This window comes from Nannospalax galili, unplaced genomic scaffold (assembly GCF_000622305.1).
Source record: "Nannospalax galili isolate Female #2095 unplaced genomic scaffold, S.galili_v1.0 scaffold917, whole genome shotgun sequence".
NCBI lineage: Eukaryota > Metazoa > Chordata > Mammalia > Rodentia > Spalacidae > Nannospalax > Nannospalax galili.
In genome coordinates this window covers 1,897,487-1,904,710 of record NW_008340972.1, presented here as the reverse complement: position 1 = coordinate 1,904,710, position 7,224 = coordinate 1,897,487, and the positions used below count along the sequence as shown (strand labels likewise).

Below are 7,224 nucleotides of genomic sequence, written 5' to 3'. Positions count from 1 at the left end.
CAGTGGGAACAAGTTCTTGACCAGCGTGGAGGACTTGGGACAGACAGGTATTTCTCAGGATTCAGCTAGCAGCGATTTTGGTAACAGCTCAGTGTGACATTTTTGTTGTTGACTATATTTTAGGGTACTGTAGAGAAATATCATAAAATGCTTTTAAGTTTAAAGTGAATGGAATCTGTGAAGAAATGGCCCAGAGGAACACAGAGGGGTGGATTTCCTTGATCATAAAGGAATCTTTATATTTGTTCCTTGTTTGCCTGTATGATATCTGCCATATTAAATGTTTATTACCATTATTTTATGTGTTTGAGTGTATTGCCTGCATGGAGGTAAGAACATCTGTGTCATGCAATGCCCATGGATGTCAGAAGAGGGTGTTGAATCCCCTTGAATTGGTGTTATGAATGGTTGTTAACTACCACGTGGGTGCTGGGAATCGAACCCAGGTCCTCTGCAAGAGTGGATAGTGCTCTTAACCACTGAGCCATCTGTCCAGCCTCCATAGATATTGTAACACTGAACATAAGAGAATTAAGGTGTGTTCTCTGTATGATATCTGTTGCTGTATCATATACTGAAATACCATGAATACAGTGAAATTCTCACTGCATATTCACGACAGAAGGGGAGAGAAATACGGATAACTTAGTATGATTTATATGTGCATATTGCTTGTGAAATACAAACCTTTTATATCTCTGCTGTTGTTTTTGTTGAGCAGGACATAAGTTGGGATTTAAAGAGTGGCAATCTATGAATGCCTAGATCTTAGAGGAAGGATTATTCCAACTTTTTGCTATGTCAAATAGTCGACATTTGGCCTCTTCATCCTATGGACAGCATGGATGCTGGCTTTCAGTCTTTCCTCTTTCAGGGTTTTAGTGAACTGTCAACCAGAATCCTGCCACCCCGGGTTCTCAGCTGGCTTCTTCATCGTTGCTGGTCTTGATGTTCTAACACAGTCTGCCCCTCTCCATCACTTACAATCCTGCCCCTTCTCAGGGCCTTAAACAGCACCTCTACACTAAAGAATCGGAAATCTGTGCCTCTAAAGATGAACGATCAGCAGTCATATACTTGAATGTTTAGTAGGATTGTTTTTTGTTTTAATGTATAATTTTTTTTCTTTTTAAATAAAATTTTATTTTTTACAAAAACATTTTTATTGAATTTTTGTGTATTTCATAAAGAACATCTCAATCGATCTGAATCATCTTTATATCCTCTTCCCCACTTGGAATCCTCCCATGTCCCTCCCACTGGAATTCATGCATTCTGTCATTTGTCTTAAGGTCTATTGTGTCAACTTAGTGTCCACAGAGGTCCCTCAGTGCACGTTCATCTACTGAGGTCTAGTCAGCCTATCTAGAGTCTCACTCTTTAAGAAGATCACCTCTTCTGGTCTGATTGGGAATCAGTTGCCAGTATTTCTTCAGCCAAGACTGGGGTCAGCTGTCTATTTCTTCAGTTCTGTGCTGGGTTTTTGTCTGTTTGAGTTTGCATGGGTCCTGTGCATGCTGACACCATTGCTGTAGGTTCATATGAGCAAGGTCCCAGGAGCTTGTAGGTCACTATTTCCTACATAGGTCGTGCACCTCCTCCGTCCAATCTCCCTGCCCCCTCTTCTGCAATGGTCCCTGTGCCCTGGGTGGGTGTAGTTTAACATAGGAGTCCTGTCCAAGGACCAGCATTCTACAGACTCTTAATTGCTATGCTTTGGCCATTTGTGATTTTTTTCTGCTCCTGGCCCTCTGCTGTATGAGGAGGGCTTCATTAATGAGAACTGAGATATTCATTAGTGTTGTCTTTACTGCTTGTTCTGTGTTTTATGAGCCTTAGGTGTAAAGGTTGCTTTGTAGATGTGCAAACTTAGACTTGGGCAATTCACAGATAATGTCCGTGTGTGACCAGTTGTGGTGCTTGGTAATAATCTCCATCTTGTACAAAAGGAGCTTCTTTGATGAGTGGTGACAGGGATATTAGTCAGGGAACAAGGATGTGTTTTTTTTTTTCCATTTTAAACAAGAAGTTTATTTAAACAACAAGACACTTGACTTGAAGGGAAAATTAACTATCTAGGATTCATTTTCTTTCAAGAGTAATTTACCCCTACTTAAAGACAGATTGCCCTACATATAACAGCTATGTACAAAAAAGTTATAAAATTGTCCTTGGTTTTACAGTGGTAAATGCAAACCATTAAAATTCTCCAATCAAACAAGGTATGCAAGGATTTTTGTGTTGTTTTTTTGTTAAAACAGTGAGAGCAAAATAACTTACTGGAATATAAAGGTAAGAGCTGACGGAGCATGCCACTAATGGAGAAGGGGAGGTTGTCACAGAACCAGTGCGTTCCCACACCGTCTCCATCTAATGTCAACCAAAACAGAACACCGGCCATTTAGATCAAAAAGAAAAAAGTGCAATATGCTTGTGCACATACACCAGTTACTTTTATGTACAAGAAAGGAATGGGGACAGGGAAATGAAAGAATAGAGAAAACTATACTGCAGTAGTCAGGATGTGGTGGAACCAAATTGTGGCTTTCTAATTGAGAATGTATTCTTGGTCTATAACAAAATTCTGGAATAAAGTAGTAGGTTCCCTTTTAGTAGACACCACCTGTCTGCTGCGGGAACACATCAATTGTATCTTCGTCCTCCATTTCCAACTGTGCAGGCATGTCTGTTTCATTGATTGGCTGCCCATCAAATCAGAATCTGATCTGCCTCATTGACAAACCCTGTTATTCATAATAGGCTTTCATTAGTTTACTAAGTGGTGTTTGCTTCTTAATCTTAAACTGCACCACAGAACCATCCTGCCCCGCCACCTTCAAATTAATATGGTCGTTGTTCTCAGTCTTGACTCCTTCTTTGGGTTTCTCGTCAGCCATGGCGAGCACCGGAGCCTCCTCAGCTGCCGCTTCACAAAAGACTACCTGCATTCTGTCCTGTGCGGGAAGGACTATCCGGTGAAGCTGTTGTACCTGGATGTCCCTTGGTGCACGTTCATTCGCTGGAGCCTGCTCAGCCGGCCTAGCATCACTCTCTTAAAGAAGATCAATTCTTCCTCACCCAGCAGTCATCAGCTTCCAATAGTTCCTTGCCAAAGTTGTGGCCTCCTGCCCCTTTCCCGTTCTATGCTGAATTTTTGTCTGAGTCAGCATGGATCTTGTCCACGCTGTTACCATTGCTTCCAGTTCATATGAACAAGTACCCAGAGGCCTGAAAACCTCTGTTTCCTTACATTCATGTACCGACTCTGACTTTTACAACCTTTCTGCCCCTTCTTCTGCAATGGTCCCTGAATCATGGGTAGGTGAGGTTCAATATAGGAGTCTTATCCAGCGGCTCGCACTCTGCAGTTTCTTATTCTCTAAAACGTGGTCCGTTGTGGCTTTCTGTGTGCATCCCGCTCTGCTGCACGAGGAAATCTCACTGGTAAGAGCTGAGGGATGGATGCGTTAGTATTCTCTCCGCCCCAGGTCGCCCCATGTTCCGCTGTGTTCCATGAGCCTTAGGCGTCGAGGTTCCACTGCGCATGTGTCACTTAGGGCTTGTAGTCTCTCAGACATGGATTCTCTGTGTGTGACCAGTTGTGGAACTCTTTGATGAATGGCGTACTCCGCGTGTCTAAAAGCAGACTTGCTATCCACCTTAGGACGCCGTCTCCTTTTCCTTGTCTCTAGTGCCAGAGCTCCAAAGCACTGGGCAGCCTCTTTCCTCAAGCGTTTCTTTCTGCTCTTCTCTCCACCTCTATTTACCGGACCTGAATCTCTGTGCTCTTTGCCCTCTCCTAGTATACCCTCCCCACCCTGTGTAGCACGATCCTATTAGACCATGCAGGGTGCTAGGTGTGGACGTGTTTCAGATGACATTGTCTGATGGAGGCTTGTTCCTCAGGGGACTTACTGGGACCTGGCCAGAGGGAAGTCCTTGGGGAATTGGAAGCCCCCAGGTAGTGCTCATGCAAACCTTGAGTTTTCTAAGAGTGTTGCTTGAGAGGAGGAAACCTGGCCAGCACTGTGCTCTCCCTGTCTGCTCCTGGCTCAAGATGCATGTCTGTGTTGCTGTGGGCATCTGAGGGGATGCAGCCAGGAAGCAGCTTGTTACCACAGACACTGCGCTGAGGGAGTTGGACGGTATGTTTCTAGAACTGTGAGGTTAATCAACCTTTTTCTCCACAAGTAGAATGTTCTAGGTATTTCTAGTGATAACGTAGTGACTAATCCACATATCTACTGGATAAACATTTATGTTGGCTGTGTCTCTTGAGATCCAATTTGTTCCTCTTTCTCTATATAAGTTTTACAACAACACAAATTTCGGCTTTATTTCCTGATCTGTGTATTACAAACCACAGATTGGCACCTGGCAATTTAAGGTACAAATGTCTGTATCACATTTTGAGAGATATGCTTTGAGGAAGGAGAAGAACAATGCCCAGGGGGAGATAGAGAGCAGGAGAGGGTGAGTAATAGGTGAACCTGAGCTCAGTGAAGAAGGGAGCTCACGCTGCAGAAAGCAGCAGGTAAGGTGCTCTTGACCGTCACAAGAGATGAAGCTGGGAGTTGGGATTCATGTGAAAGTGGAGATGGAGGAAGGAGACCCGGGGCCACGAGGGACGATGGAAGCAGGAAGTGCGGTGTGACAAATGACAATGAAGAACACCAAGTATATATTAAAATGTTACAGTGAGCTCATGGTTGGATGTGGTAATTTTACAAAGCAACAAAAATTGTTGTTTAATAAAAGTAGCTTTCTGGGGATCCAAGGGACAGCATCCCTAGAGAGAGCCCTTCCTGGGCAATGGTTTGGTCAGATCCACCTGGAGGGGCAAGCCCAATGAACCAATTGCTTGTTCTTCTCGGTTCCATGTCTTATGATTTATGAATGTGAATTTCATCCTGAAGCCTAGGTCCCTCCTAAGTCCCAGTCTGTTACCTATACATAACACCGTAGGGTTTGGCTAATCCTGGCTTGGACAAACTGTGAGTAGTGGGTTAGCACGGTGAGATACAGAAAGAGCAATGGAATTCTCTTCCATTGCAGGAAGACATTTTTTTAAGTTATATTTTTGTTTATCGACTTACCAAAACTAATGCTGACAAATGGGTTCCTACTTTTTTAAATGTCCTGACATGTTAAAACACTTCAGTCCTGACAGATGTCTCCTACAAGGGGAATCTGTTGAGGCAAGTTTGGAGGTTAAAACTCAGCATTGAAATTTCCTTTTCCTGCATGCTATCTCAGATCTTTAGCATTATTTTAATGTCATTTTTAATGTGAATTTCCATGCTATTTTAATTCATTAGTCATGGGCTATCATTTTTTGAAGTAATTACTGTAATTTCATTAAATGACATAATTATAGTAAATACTTTGATGTAATTACCATAAATATGGAAAGAGACACCCGAAGGTATAATAATGTCACAAACTAGGATAATCCACAGTACCTGCGTAAAAACCTGATGCAGTGGTGTGCCTGTGATCAGAGCCAGAGGGTGCGAGGCAGAGACAGGAGGATCTCTAGGGCCTGCTAACCAGCCAGTGCAGCCAAGTTAGTGAGAGGTTCAGTGAGAGGCCTTGTCTCAAAAATAGGATAATGCTAGAGAAAGAGACTTGTTGTCGATCTCTGGCCTACATGCACGCATGTAAAAACGCGCGCGCGCACACACACACACACACACACACACACACACACACACACACACACACGAAGAGGGACTTGGAAGATAACTCAGTTGGTAAAGTGTTTGCTGTGTAAGCATGAGGACCTGAGTTCAATTCCCTCTGCCCACCCCCCATCTACATAAAGCCAGGTGTCTATGCTTCTAATTCCCACACTGGGCAGGTGGAGGTAGGTGGATCCCTGTGGCTTCTGGCCAGACAGCCTAGCCTACTTCTTGAGTTTCAGGCCAATGAAAGAACAGGGCTCAAAAAAGAAAAATATAAAAATGAGCTGCATTTGAGGAACAACATTAGAGGCTGTCCTCTGATAGCTACATGAAGGGTTACATGCATGCTATGCACCCACGTGCACACTAGTGTACACACATAAACACACATATACATACAAAATTAATCAAATAAATAAGAAAGTCATCTTGAATTAAAGGAATTGTTTTTAAACTTTTCCAGTCTGTTATTTCTGTTTATTTCATTATTATTTTATTATTTTTTATTATTTCACATGTATGAGTCTATTGCCTGCATGTGTGTTAGCACACCCTTGGCATGCAATGCCCATGGAGGTCAGAAGAGGGTGTTGGATTCCCCTGGAACTAGAGTTAAGGACAGTTGTTAGCTGTCATTTGGGTGCTGGGAATCAAACCCAGGTCTTCTGCAAGAGCAGCCAGTGCTCTTAACTGCTAAGCCATCTCTCTAGCCCTATACATGTTTATTAAAACTGAGAAAATATTTTTAAAAGATTTTCTTTAATTTTTACCTCTACTAATTAACATGAAGCAAATTTTTGTGCTTCTTCCTCAAATACAACTCATTTTTAAAATTTGTTGATCCCAAACAATCTTATTCATCTATATACACACTGCCCAAATGGCACCCTCCTATAGCCTCCTCCACCCCACTGGAGCCCATATACTCTGTCATCCCTGTTACTGTCCACTGTGCTGTCAGTGCCCCCAGCCGTCCCCCAGTGCTTGTCCATCCTCTGAGTCTAGTCAGCCTAGCTAGAGATCATTGTTTTAGGAAGATCAGCTCTTCCTCATCTAGCAGTAAGCATTTGCCAGTATTCCTTTAGATAGATTGGGGTCTGCTGTTCATTTTCCCAGTTCTATGCTGGGTTACTGTCTGGGAGTCTCTTGGGCCACCCTGGCCAACAACTCAAAGGAAGGTATCTCCTGTCTGGTATTGTTTCTTGTTATGTAGCTTTTAGCTATACACATGGACTCTTAAATAATTATATTGACCCCTTTAATCTTTGGTTATACTTTCCTTTTGAGTATTTAAGACCATATAGTTGGCCCAGATAAACCAACTTATTTTTACTCTTAAGGTCATTTGAAGATCTGTTTCTCAGGGGTCACATGGGCTTAGGACAAGCCCCTGGCTCCTTTGCTCTACCAGTTCCATCTATGTGAAGTTAAGTCAAAGGTCCTGCTCGGCCATGGATGGCTTCACTTGGAAGCATGGAGGAAATGTTTCCTCTGTGTTGACCCTCCTCTTTGTAGACTGGACACTGGTTCAAGTCCATCT

The 7,224-nt window shown here is 42.9% G+C and overlaps 1 pseudogene; it reads right to left on the bottom strand.

Moving 5' to 3' along the window:
• Window positions 1-2,244: 2,244 nt before the first annotated feature.
• On the bottom strand, window positions 2,245-2,931 carry LOC103736721 (annotated as a pseudogene).
• Window positions 2,932-7,224: the final 4,293 nt, after the last annotated feature.